This window comes from Colossoma macropomum, unplaced genomic scaffold (assembly GCF_904425465.1).
Source record: "Colossoma macropomum unplaced genomic scaffold, Colossoma_macropomum, whole genome shotgun sequence".
Taxonomy (NCBI): domain Eukaryota; kingdom Metazoa; phylum Chordata; class Actinopteri; order Characiformes; family Serrasalmidae; genus Colossoma; species Colossoma macropomum.
Window position 1 is genome coordinate 29,216,761 of NW_023494792.1, and position 13,837 is coordinate 29,230,597.

The 13,837-nt window shown below is 38.4% G+C and overlaps 1 protein-coding gene across 5 annotated transcripts in view; it reads left to right on the plus strand.

Annotated features, from left to right (window-relative positions):
• Nucleotides 1–13,837, plus strand: part of nrcama (neuronal cell adhesion molecule a) — a 98,830-nt gene that overhangs the window by 21,172 nt on the left and 63,821 nt on the right. For 4 of the 5 annotated variants that reach the window (XM_036576803.1, XM_036576804.1, XM_036576806.1 and 1 more), the window contains exon 1: nucleotides 8,112–8,218. The exons of the other annotated variant lie outside the window; for it this stretch is intronic. The gene's annotated coding sequence lies outside the window, so the exon portion shown is untranslated. Of the gene's footprint in view, nucleotides 1–8,111; nucleotides 8,219–13,837 lie in introns of those variants that run through there. 5 annotated transcript variants of the gene reach the window in all.

Below are 13,837 nucleotides of genomic sequence, written 5' to 3' on the forward strand. Positions count from 1 at the left end.
CCGCAATGGCTCTGGAGCATCTCTGCATATTGGATCTCCTGCTGCTTCTGGCAGTGTGGTTGGCATGGCAATAGCCAGAGCATATTTTTGTTGCTGTACTGTGTGACAAGTTAGATATTCATAGAGCAAATCATACGGAGTACAAGGCTATCAAAAGTCAAATATGAATATTGTACCATTGTAACATTTACAGGTAGTTAACAGTGGAGATTCTAAAAGATTTGTGTGAGATCGTAGAATAGAATTAAAGAGGAATTCCACAAATTCCTCTTTTTTTTCCAAAATTCCAAAAATTTGAACATTGCTGTGTAATTCAGTGATTGAGATATAAACAAAGACATTCAGAGTGGTTTGATGTGAAATGGTTCAATGCAGAGAAACTAGAGTCAGATTTCTTTAGGATGGTGGTGATAGGAAGCAGGGAGCACAATGACTATGGTGCAAATGTAGCCATTTTATTCACTATCCAAGATGTCCACTGAACCTACAAATTAAGAGTTTTTATATGTAATGTTGATGATGGTAAAATAATGGTAAATGTAAATGGGGGACTTATTTTTCTTTATAACGCCCTGTACCTTTGGTGAAATTTATTTTAGGTCATCAATTTATCTTTAAACTGTCTCAGGCATCAGGCAGCATATTCATAACCATTTCACATGATAACGTCCTGTGAGGGAGAGCATTAAACTAGATGTTAAACTAGATTAACTAGATTAAATTAGATGTCTAGTATCACCACAGAAACATTTTACATCAAACCACTCTGACGGACTTGGTTTACATCTTAACGAGCTAATTATGTAGACGTTTTGAAAAATCGGTGGAATTCCTTTTTTAATTCCTAAAAGGTAGCTAGTTCTCTGCGAAATTGGATTTGATATCCTTTGATGCGGAGCTCTCATGACCTCCCAATGCAAGAGTGGCTCATATATCAGTTATATCTTCAAGCCAACTCTCTCGCTTTTCTCCCTGCTCTGTGTCGCCGAGGTGTGGGAGCACGTTCAGTCTGGCCCAGTTTGATTCACGAGCCTCAGGATACAGAGCTGAGTGGATTTCTCAGTCGTCTGAGTTAGCCGGCTGGCTTAGGGGAAATCTTTCCCCTCTAGTGGAGCTAATAATAGCCCAGCGCTAGGCTATTCCTTCTTCCCTATGTTCTCCTCCATCAGATATGGAGCTGTGCTAGAAGCAAAACAGATTTCCGCTCCCTGCAAGTCCATTAGACACCAGGCTCTCCGAACTTCTTTGTTTATCAGAGCCAGCTTGTGGCGTATTCAGCAGAAGAATACATACCTCATTAGCTTCCGTCTGGTCTCCCTCTGGTCTGACTGTTTCTTTGCTCTCTTCCTTTTTTCTCGTCTTGCTTACTCTTTGTGTCCTACGCAAGATTAGGTGCTGTCTGGCGTGTTGGTTTTTGGTGTCTGAAGGGCTGGGGTCAGCGAGGTGGCGTAGTCCTCGTCTAGGCCTGTTGCCGTGGTGGGTCTCCATGGTGACTGCGCCGCTAGTTCTGCCCGTTAGTTCCGAGGGGCTGTGCGGCGATGGTGCCCGGAAAGAGTGGAGAGAGAATAGAAGCGTGTGGATGCTTAGAGATCAGAGGTCTCTGATTTGATTTCCTCAACTCATTGTTTACTGCCTGCTTTGCAAACCCAAAGGGTGTTTCTCCTTAGAAATGTCTTATTAGATTGCCATACGGGAGCTAGAGATTAGCGTATGAAATGAACTCTCTATGTTTGGATTCAGACCCAACAGTGTAAGCTCTCAAAGCCATAATATCCACTGCTTTCAGGCCTTATCGGACCCTTGTCTTAATGCCTGTTCACACTTTTCTTAATGCTGAGGGTTCAGGCCTCGGATTCAAGTAAGCTAGCTGTGGCACAAAAGTCAACAAAGCCAAAGATCAATGGAGAAAGCTTCATTTTAAAATCACAGTGCTAAACAGAATATTGTTCTGCCCATGCATGTCACTGAGAATTTTCCAGATTGAATTTGGGGACGAGCCTTTGTTCTGTGCTCTGACTCATAAGGATCAATAGGGAACTGGTGGAACCCACACAGAACGGTATGGATCCCTGCTGTGATTTCATCTCTGTCCTTGCTGGCAGGAGGCCTTAATTCAATGTGCTGCATTACCAAGAAAAAATCAAACAGCTTGTTCTTGATGCTCCGTGTGGCCTCAGTAGGGGCCAGTAGGAAACCACCCCACGAATGAATACAACTCATGCGCAAACCCTCTTTCTTTCCTTCCCATCTCTCTCTCTCTCTTACACTCTCACTTTGAATTCTCAGTCCTTCTCCTCCTTTGTATCTGAAAACCAAAAATTTCTAAACCCAGAATCAGATCTTCTCTCAGAAAGGCTCTTTGGAGTGATGTCACTTTTGGTTCCTTAAGCACAGTCAATGCTTTTTACTGTGCTTAGAAAATAGTTTGCTTACCCCACTGGGTTCCTTACCCCAAAGCAGGGCTCCAACCATTTTGAGGAACGAAAATGAAAACCGGAAACAATATTTTGCTAGGAACAACGGTGTCACTTGGAATGTAATCCTCCTTAAAAGGAAATGTTTGCGTAATTTGGTGGTTGAGATGTAAACATACTCATTCAGAGAGGTTTGGTGTAAAATGGTTTATTGTAGAGAAACTTGGTAACTCTGATTTCTTTACAGTGGTGTTGACAGGGACCAGGGGTCACAATGTCTACAACAAATCTAGCCATGTATGTACTATATGAAATGATCAGTGAACCTACATGTGTCTTATGAGTTTTTATATGTTTAGTGATGGTAAAATTGGGGAAAATCCTGATTTTTTTTTTCTTTTGTTACTATTTTGCCTTACAGTGCCCTGTATCTACATCTCTGGCAGCAAAAGCTTTCCACAAAACTTGCAGAGCAGTGTCTCAGACATCAGGCAGTGTGTTTGTAGCCACTTTATATAATAATTTTCTTTGAGGTTTCTTTCAGAGATATTAGATGCTTTGAATGATGCTGTTTATATCTTATGCAGAAATTTAGAAAAATCAGTGGAACTGTTTTGAAATTGCAATGTAAATCAGTCACTGGTTAATAATGTTGTTTTGTTTGTCCAGTGTTGTCCAATACCTTATTGTTTATAAGGTCCAAAAATGTTTTAGATGAACATTATATCTCACGTGATTTTATTTAATGTATACTTTCATAAAGTTACATGGTCTAAGAAATGAAAAGATAAATTAAACCTACTATAAATGTTTTCTCAACGTTAAATGTCATTATATTAAAGACAATCTGTTTGCAGTCACACTACACTTATTAGAATGAGAGGTAAAACAGCTTAATTAGTTAACTCAGACTGAGAGTGGACATTCTGACAGTTCTAACTATTTTGGATCTACTTGTGTAGTCAAGTACTCCTTAGCCTGTATGTGTGTGAATATGTCCTTGTGTTACTGTGTTAGGCTTACGAACAGCCTGTGTAAAAGAGTAGAATTAACCCATTTTTAATTTTCTTCTAACTAGTTTACGAAGATTCTGTTGGGGTTGGAATGAAAACCATAAAACATTGGTTCTCGGAGCAAAAGATTTTTTAAATTGTGTATCTCAAAGTATTTCTGGTCAGAACAAAAAATATTTCCAGCGTCAAACACACCATGAAGTGTTCATCTCACCGTTATTAATTTAAAAGAATTGAAGTCTAAGAAGCAGATTAAAAAGACAGATTGCTTTTGACCACTGTGCTCCTTGCAGAAGCAGCTGAGGCTGGTGGGATGTATATCCCTCATTGTCTCCCATCACTGATAACTTTGTCCCAAGATTTGAAGGGGAAATGGCAGAGAAGACAGCGGTGGGCTTTCTCTGTGGTGAAAGCCAAGCTGGAAAGCGCTAAATCTCCTGCATTAAAAAGGCCTCTGCGTGCCCTTTTGTGCAGCTCTCCACTGCCCAGCGTGTCTGAGTGTGTGCGTGTGTGTGTGCGTGTTGTGTGTGTGAAGCCCCCCAGTCTGACGGATGTTAACACTCCGTCTGTGTAAATGAAAATGCTGAGCAGAGTGGAAACTCATTAGTGCCATTCTACAGACTCACAGTCTGAGCTCAGGGAGGATATATGTACACATCACACAGCTATACGTGTAAAGCTCAGTTCCAAATGACTACTGTCATTTATAAAATCACACTTTCATCTCTCAAGCTTTCATCACAGCAATATGACTTTTTCATGCAGATTACATAAAAGCATGTCATCTCTGTCTTATAATAACTACATTTATTAACTTTGTTTTTGGTAATGCCTGCTTTACATTATGTGAACATTTGAATGGGCCAATAGAAATGGTCAAAAATGACATGGAATAAAATCTCATTATAACTGTAATAAAGTTTAGGAATTCTTTTTTCTTCCCCTTTAAAGTTACCGTTTAGGGAGACATAGTCATATGCAAACGTATACTCCCTGTCCAGGTGCATGTTTTGTTGATTTTCTAAGTGAAAATAAGTTACGCATCCTCTATGGAGAACACACTTCACTATGGCATTTTTCAGCAAAGTTCTATTTATTTGCTAAGTTTAACATATTAGGAAAAAACAACAAATCATGTCATTCGACCAGGCTGTAGGTGCTTGAAAATAGTACCTTTAAGGAATTCACTAGCTGTTATTTGCTGAGAGTCTTCTTTTGGTGTGGTCAGTCATGCTAGCAGCAATGACATGGAGTGGGTTTTAATGGCCTCCTCTCAGGGGACAGTTTAATTCTTGTGGAGACAGAATACCTCTGTCCTTTTAATAGCTATGGAGTTAATGTGAGATTTTACTGTTGAGCAAGGGAATCATACGGTGGCCAACAAGACTCTATGCACAGTGCAGTTACAAACACGCTGCAAATTCAGAAAACACTTTCATCAAAATGACAATGTGCACCTTTATAAGTGCTGCAAAGCCAGTCACAACAAAATGGAAATAAACCACAACACAATGGAAATGTTTCCGGTATATGCTCAAAGGAGATCTGTGATGGAAAATCGCAGACACTCACATTTCAGGACGTTTGTGGTTAAATCGGCTGGTTAGTTAGCTATCTGACATGTCATAGCTATACCACAGTAGTTTTCAGTCCTGGAAATCTTATAGTTACACTCTACAGTTGATTCCCATTAGGATACAGTGATGTTACCTGTTAAGTCTTACCAGTTTACTTACTTTTACCAGTGAATGTTTATTCCTCGACTTCGAATGGCTCCTTCTACTTTACGTGTCCTCTTTGAATATGAGTTGAAAGTGTTTTCTGCATTTGCAGGTTTTTTTTTTTGTTTTGTTTTTGTTTTATTTTTTTTTGCAGTTCTTTGGGTTGTCTCAGCCACCATAGAATCATCTCCAGACAGTTTATGGAAAAGATGAGGGTTTCAAGAGCTGTACTTGCGGTGTCCATTTGCTATTATTACACTAGATGTGACTAACAGATGTTAATGCACTGAAGTACAATTATAAACAGTGAAAACGATAATCATTGAGAAGCGGTGTTAAAACATTGTCACGCACAGTGGATGCTGTACACGAAGCAGCCTCCGTGAAAACCATTAGTCAGACATCATCTAAATATCAACTGACCATGGACCATCTGCTTGCTACAGATCCAACCTTTTGTATCATGGCAGTTTTAGTGGGGGCTGGTCAAAACAGTGATAAACAGTTTTTATTGATTGAAGCTTCCACAGTGGTGGTAGAGGTTCCTTCCTTCCACTGATCTGAGATCAGTGGTTCAGGTCCTAGTATGTGGTTGCTACAGTGCCTTATGAAAGGAAAAACCTAAATCTATTCCTGAATAAATATGTTGCTCAAATCTGTGTGTACCACAACTGACGTTAAGCCACTTGTGTTTCATGGTAATAAAGTATAATATACAATTACTTGCAAACGCAGGCAGATTTGCTGCATTTTACTGTACCCTTAAAACATAAATTTCCTTTGACTAAATTTGTTAGTCTGTGTGTTCTCTCTGTATTGCCATAATAGAACATAACAAATTCCCTGAGTAATGATTTTGGTATTTAAGTACTGGCACCTCAAACAGCTAATTAAATACTTGAGTACCTACCTGTGCACATCCCTGGTTAATACCACTAATTTGTAGTATTCAAGTCCAAGTTAAGACTGAGACCTAACATAAAACATGAAGTTTATTTGTAGTTGATTTGACTTTAATTAGAATTATACATTATACTATAATAAATGAAGAAATAATAAATCATAAAGGAATAAATTGGCTTATCAACCTGTCTGCATTCTGCCTTTTTGAAGCAAGTGATGTTGTTAAAAGATGATCTGTCCCCTCTGTGCTTCTTAATGTTAGACTGAATAACATCAAATGTGTTCATTGATCGAATATTGAGGGAAGAGAGTAGTAACCTGTTTTTCTCACGTTAGCCAATCTGTGTGCACTTTTCATTGTAGATATGTAGATGTTGATATGTGTCTGCATGCCACCGCAATATGAAAATATCATATATCTTTACATAAGGCTAACTTGGCTAAACCTGCACTGTGTAAGTTTTGGGGATTTGGAGACCTCTCTGGTGGAAGTGGGTAATTGCATGCAGTGCGCAGAAGAACATTTTGTAATGTAGGTTATGCTTCTAACCTCTTCCCAGAGTGGATGAATCTGATGATTGGGAGTGCGCTAGAAGAGTATTCAAAGAAAACTCAAAAAAAGTGGTGAAGTGTCTTCCAAGATGTAAGCGAATTATCTACTGTTGTCGTCATATTTTGCGCTTGAGACCTAAACATCAAGCCAGACCTTCTTTTTGAACCTAGCATGTGACGTTAATGATATTTTCTAAAAAACTCAAACCCAACAACATTTCACTTATTATTTCAGGCTTTACAGGGTGACTTGCAGCAGCACACGCAAAGCATATTTTAGTATGTTTTTTTTCTCCTGACTCAGTAATGGCTGCCTGTTTGATTTGTATCACTGAACATAATATAATAATATAATAACAGTATAATATAATAACAGTGCATATTAGGTTACAGCAACCTTGTTTGAAACCAGAAGCTACACAGTACAGCAGCAAAATGGAGAGTTTCTTTTACTTCAGTCATTTACAAGCTAAACATACAAGCTATCATGTAGAATCGACACTTTCCATGTTCTACATTGTTTCTATATAAAAGATGCAATAATGGTGTGATTTTTTCATTCAGAGTGCAGTTTGGATGTGTATGCGCTTATAATCCTTTTGAACAATAAAATAATGAATTTAATTCCTCTTAGTATGTAAATATTGTTAAAGCAACATTGTTGATTTCATTCCAGTTCATTGTTTCTTATTACATATTTCCCCCTATTCAGCAGGTTAGCTCCGCCAACTCGAACTGAAGTTATAAGCAGTGTTTCAGCTGTGAGTGCTGTTTAAATAAGGCACAATACAGGACAGCCGATTATGACATAGCTCATTTATCTTACATTAGTCTTAAAGGCAGCCTGTTTAATTCAGCGGGGGTGGAAATGGACCTCAGCAACAGAAATAAAATACAAGAAAATTGTAGAATGAGGGAGAAGAGCAGCTTTAACAGCAGAATGGGCACTTTTTTGCACCAGCCTTAAAGGGTTACTGGAGAAGAGTGCATTAAACGGCAGAAATGTTTTTTGTGTCTGTATTACGGGGTTAAAAGCCATTAACTGTAAGTTGAATGACTGAGCAGCGGACGTGTGTTATCCTGGGCCATTGTTTTAGACCATTAGGAGCTTCATTGAAATCTTCAGCTCATCAGTGCCTTTGTTCTGTTTGAATACAGAGCACTTGATGGCATGAAAAGCAGCCACGGCGGATGAGATTGGAGCTCTGAGATAGAGCTTGGACTGACGTTTATAGGCATATAAAGATAGGAGTTCGAACGTTCTCTATCTCTATGTCTCTCTCTTTTCTCTCTCTCTCTCTCTCCCCACATCCTTCAGCCTCTACTGATGCTGTCGGCATGAGCACCAGGAAACGTGTTAAACCCCCTTTGTACGGCGACAAAGGCGCATGTTAATCTCATGGAGGGAGGAGGCAGGGGCGTGTGTGAGTGTGTGTAAGGCCACTGCCTGTCAGAGTGCTCACCGGGCCCCATGCGCACACACACACACACACACACACACACATATGCAGCACAGTATCACAGGCTCATACAGCCACAGGGAATGGTTAGACAGACACGCCGGATACTCACTCAGACCGCTGCTGGACTGTGATTAGCTTGGCTTAGGAGGAAGGTAATGATTTTGTTCCCTGTTCACTTAGAATAGCTGTGTTTATTTAAAGGGGACCGACTGTTCATTGTAAATGGCTTGTTATTGTTAGTGCTCAGTCACAGTGGCTGTGTGAGGTCTGCTCGTTTTCTCGCCATCTTAAAGTGTCACACCTCGCGGGTCAGCGTTGCTCCTTCAGGCTACACAGGCTACATCCTTTCTCTTCTTCTCTTTTTGTCCTTCTCTTTGTGGCTCGTTTTACATTTCTGTGAGGAGCAAACTCTGTATGTTGCTGCTATGATACATTATATTATATACTTGGTGTCAGTTTTTCTGGGTTCTCTGATTTAAAAAAAGCATCAGTTTGCTGTGGAAGTCCTGACAGTGTACATTGTACTATGTCTAACAGGACAGACCTATGAAGTTCTATGAAGGTGAAATTTCCAAATGGTGCCTTGGGAGGAGAGGCCAAAAAAAATTCTTATGAATGATATGGACTGTTGTTGCTGTTCAGCAGAAACATTGTACCTCCATTTTTCTTATTGTTTTTACCTTTTTACATAATTTGAAAGTTACCATTTGCGTTGTGCTAGAAATTCACGATGAAGGGACCAACAGAAATGGTCCAAAATTACTTACACTACATGAATTTCCATTAGAAGCCAAGAATATTTTTGTCCTTCTCCTGTGAAGTTACCCTTTTGAATATACAACAGTGATGATATAGTCTTACTGTAAGGGATGCATGATGATGTTGAATTCATGTCACTATCGGCAGATGTTTGCCTAAAACCAAATACCGGCATCGAACAGATGTTAAGATCTGATGACTATTTTGATTCGATTTGATCATGTATTTATGGTACCGCTGAAAAGCAGAATGTTTGGACAGTGCTGGATATATGTGCTGAAATATCTTTATTATATTCATTTTACTGCCTTTGTCTGTGCTTCTCACAGTCTACATTTAATGAATATTTATTGTTTTGTTTGCATAAAAATATCAGATATCAGCATTAGCCTACAATGCCCATACCGCTGCATCCCTGCTTGCAGTCTCTCTTACATTTCAAACTTGTTATATTTAGAATGAACCTGGCTGTGTCGTGAAGCTCTGTTGAGTCCTGATATCTATAATGTGTTTTCTATGAGTGAGCTTCGTTTCTCTGTCTGGTTGCAGCAGCCGGTATTTGGATGTGTGAGGTGAATGTCCTCACGGTTGTTTTCTGCGGCTGCCTCTCTCTCTGTGCTGTAGGATGATGTAGCAGTTTCAGGTTTTGTCCTTTCAGTCTCTCAATAATAGATGCGCTCTTTTGAATCTGCCAGCATCACCCCCATGCCGGCATTTGCCCCGTCTCCATGGCAACGCCTCAGGTCAGCTTTGGTGAGGTGGGAGAGGGCCAGCAAGAGTATTTTCTGTGTTTGCTCTCCATCTCTCTCTTTCTTTCTCTCTGTCTGTCTCTTTCTGTATCTCTGTATGTATATGTGTGTGCTTTGCGAGAGTGCGAGAGAGGATCAGCAGATCTAGAAAGGGAACAGATACCAGCAGAAGAAGCTGGATCAGATATTGGAAGATAAAAACAGATGAATCTAGCCTGGTTCTGTAACAGTTGTAGCCTGAAATATCACAGCATTGCTTGGAGAGCAACATAATGTAAAGGGACATAATAGGCCTTTTGCTATTGTTATGTAACTGTGAACAGTTGCTGCATGTAGCCTAACATTAATAACAATAATGGGAAGCTATTTATGAATTATAGTAGAATTACGGTTTCTATGTCCTGTATAGTCTGTTTTGGGAAGAGTTGAATTGATTTTTTTAGTAGTTTTGTAGAAGTCATGTTGGATGTATTTTTTCCTGTAAGACAGTAGAATGTTTGAGCAATTTGGTCTTTTTGATCAAATAAAATAGGTCATTTAAAGCTTAGGAATTTTTAAATGTCAGTTTCAGTATCAATATCATAAAAAGAAAAAGTGGTATTGTGCCTAGTGGGTAATATGCAGATACTTATTGTTGTTGTGATCATTTTTTAATGTCTCAATAAGCTTTTCTGAGTAAATCTTGAATATCATCAGTATTAAACAACACTGACCAACTGCCTGTTTGATTACAAAAAGAGCAGAATTAGTCCTGTTTAATTGGATGTAGTGCAGCACAGTTTGTGAGACATTATTTTGATGCACTCTCTTTAAAGCAGGGGTGGGTGATGTGGAACAAATATTATATTCCAAGACTTAGACATTTTCACGATACATGATATGTATCACAATATTTTAACACAGACAGAATGCAAAAACTGAATACAATGATTTTTATTTAACCTTTCACATACTTTGAAGAAGTTCAACATGACTAATGATGTCCTCTTTGTAATGAAGTAGTGCAGTTGTCCAGTGTTTTTTCAGCACTGACAATGATGTATATATATATATATATATGACCACATTTTAATCCATGAATGGTCTTATGTTGTGAATGGTACATGGTTAAATGGTTCTTCTCTATGACAGAAAACCTGTCGCTGCTGTCAGAACAAAACCTCTCCTAAATCTCCTAAATGGAAGCTTTACAGTAGTTGTTTGTAGTAGAATGAGCACTGTTCCCACCTACAGTCATGATCTTCATCTTATTTGAAAGGTAACACTCCCAAGTTTATTTCCCAACTGTAAGAATAAATGTGTGAATTACTGACAAAGAGTAACAGAGGCTGGAATGGCGGAGTTTATTTCCGCCTGATTCATAGATCTCTAAACTGATCTCTGACTCTTGCCATGTTATCAAGACGACGTTTTGGATTATAATGTCTCTGTGGAGAGTGGCAAGGCTTTGAATGTAAGGACCCACAGATTTGCTGGCATGTGTTCTTTTGGTGCTTATGTTTGCAATGAGACAGTCATTATTGCTGTGAATCATAGAACAGATCATAAAATGCTTTGCAGCAAGCATTCTAACAATATATTACATCACTGTTTTGTTGGATGATTTGATGCATAAAAATGATGTATAAAAAAAGAAAGCAAACGATTCGACGGAAGTGTGCCGGCATCAGTACAGTGATCTAGATGAGTTTAACTTTAAATGGAAGATAAAGTTAATAAAGGTTTCATTTTAAGGTATTTCTTCTGCTCCATTTATCATGAAATCTTTTTTGTTTTAAACAGCAACTTTATCATATTTAGTTAAAAAATAAGAACATCAGAAATGAGAGTAGGAGTTTTGTTCCGGCAGCGATGATATGTTTCCAAAAAAAAAAGAGTTTTCTATAGCGCTACCTTAGGTTCTGCTATTGTTACAAGGCATATAATATACTCCTGATTCTTTTTTTGTCATGATCCACCTTAACAAACCTCAGAAAAATTAAATATTCCATATCATGTTGTTTTAAGAAAATGTCTTGAAAGCGTTGTGATGTATTCTTACTGTCACTCCTCTGTCTTCAGCTGTTTCTGACAGGCCACACAGAAAAAGTCTTATTCTTAAAATTCGACTCTCTTGTAGTCTTCCTTCTCCTGCCTTTGTCATTCAGCCATCAAAAGCCAAAGCAGTGGCTGTGGTGGAGGCTGCTGGTCGTGTTTCTGCTAATGTGAAATTAATGCGCATGTCCCTTGGGAGCACGCTAATATATGCGGGGCCATGAAGCAGCACGTGGGTTGTCTGTGTGTGTGTGCGCGCATGTGAGTGTGTGTGAATGAAATCATGTTCCTCAATCATTTTGTCTGTTGGTTTAAGACAAGTCTTTGTGTTTGCCGTTAGATAATACATTTCAGAAATCCCAGTAGGGCTTACAATAACTCATTAGCCTGTGTGCTATATGTACTAATATATTTCAAATGTCAAAGCGCTCGTCATCACTCTCCTATATTGTCTCTTTTCATGATTGCTTCACTGATCTGGAGGAGAGCTTCTGATCTCAATCACATCGACTTTAATGTATTAAAAAAATCAGTGAAGGACACGAGGAAAGAAGCGATGATTCAAACTGGCACTAAAACTGGGTTAATGATGTTGATGCTGTTAAAAGATGACTGGAAGTGTTTTACATGTCAAGGCTATTCCATAGCACAAGTTGGTAATGTTGGAAAAGAACGGCAGAGAGGAGCATATTGTGGAAATATAGTGGAGCTGTCAAAGTAAAAGAGTTTAAAGCCTAAACAAGTGGAGCCCGATATGAAGATTTTGTGGCTGATACTAATTTTAAGGGATAATATGAAATGATTTTATATTTAGATTTAGATTTAATTTTTATACTTTATCAGTTTAGGTAAACAGTGATTTACTGACTGATTTGATTAGGAGTTCTCAATTGTTTTTAAAATCAAACAGCAGAAACTCAAGTGATACTCAGGGTGGAGTTACTAGGAATTTGGGTTTTTTTGTGCTCTGCTTTTCCTCATTTTCATCAGTTGTCTTCATAAAAAGGGTGTTAAAATGTATTTGTGTTACAATATGTTATGCTCATGCTAAAGGTTTGGCTTATATGCATATTACATGCTTGATATTTTACTTCAGATTCTTCAGTTCTGGCTGTAAGACAAGTAAATAAGGGAGACTCACATTGGGGTACCCAGTGGCACAACTAGTTAAGCCTTTGTCCTAATCAGGAATCATTCATGTTATTTTTGCTGACACTGATAAAACTGTGGGCAGTTAATTTTTTTTGTCCTACTGGTAAATCATTAGGGCTCTAGTTTACAGCGCACTTTAAAATCACTCACAGCCTATACAGTAAAGTCGTGTTTTCTCTCAATGGTCTTGTTGATTTTTGGCGTATATAAAATTTAGCCTGATGCATCAGATCTTTACAATCACTTGTGATAAATGCATTAAGCAAGGCTATTATAAGTGCAGCGTATTTATGAAGACTGCATATTGTGATGTTTTGATGATGACAGATTGATTCATGCATTTTTAACCTCCTGACTAGAAGAAAGAATCAACTCTATTCGTTTGAGAAGTCAACACTAAATCGCTGATGTACATGTTTTGTTGTTTTTGTGATAAGTCAACACAGCCTCTACTGGGAACAAACATAAATATGACATTTTTTGCAAATTTTATTTGCTGAGTTGTATGTATTTGAAAAACATAAAAAATAAAATAAAAAAGTGCCATAACTTTTATACAGGCCACCTTTTATGTTTTATTTTTTTTCCCAAAAATGATAAATTTAGCAAATTTCAGCAAATGTGTGTGTGTGTGTGTGTGTGTGTGTGTGTGTGTGTGTGTGTGTGTGTGTCGAATACCTGTAACAGTGTCTCTAACAACACAGCAAGCAGTGTGACAGCTGGATGCACTTGCAACCCTGTTTTATTGAAGTCTTGGTTAACAACAGGAATAAATGAGCAAACAGAAACACAGAGCACAGTGGTATCATTAAAATAATAAAAGGTCAGGCAAAAAAAACATATAACCAGGAAACATAAGAACAAGTACAAACAACAGTGATCCTACATGGCGAGTAGAAGGAAGACTATAAATACACAGGTGGGTAAGTAGACACAGATGTAATCAATGATGAATATAAAAATGGAGACAGGACAGAGGATGAGACTGAAAAGACCAGGGATACTGTAACTATAACATTAACACTCATGCATAACCATGTGAGTAGACACCTTAGGGGAGATTTCTATGTTTAAAAA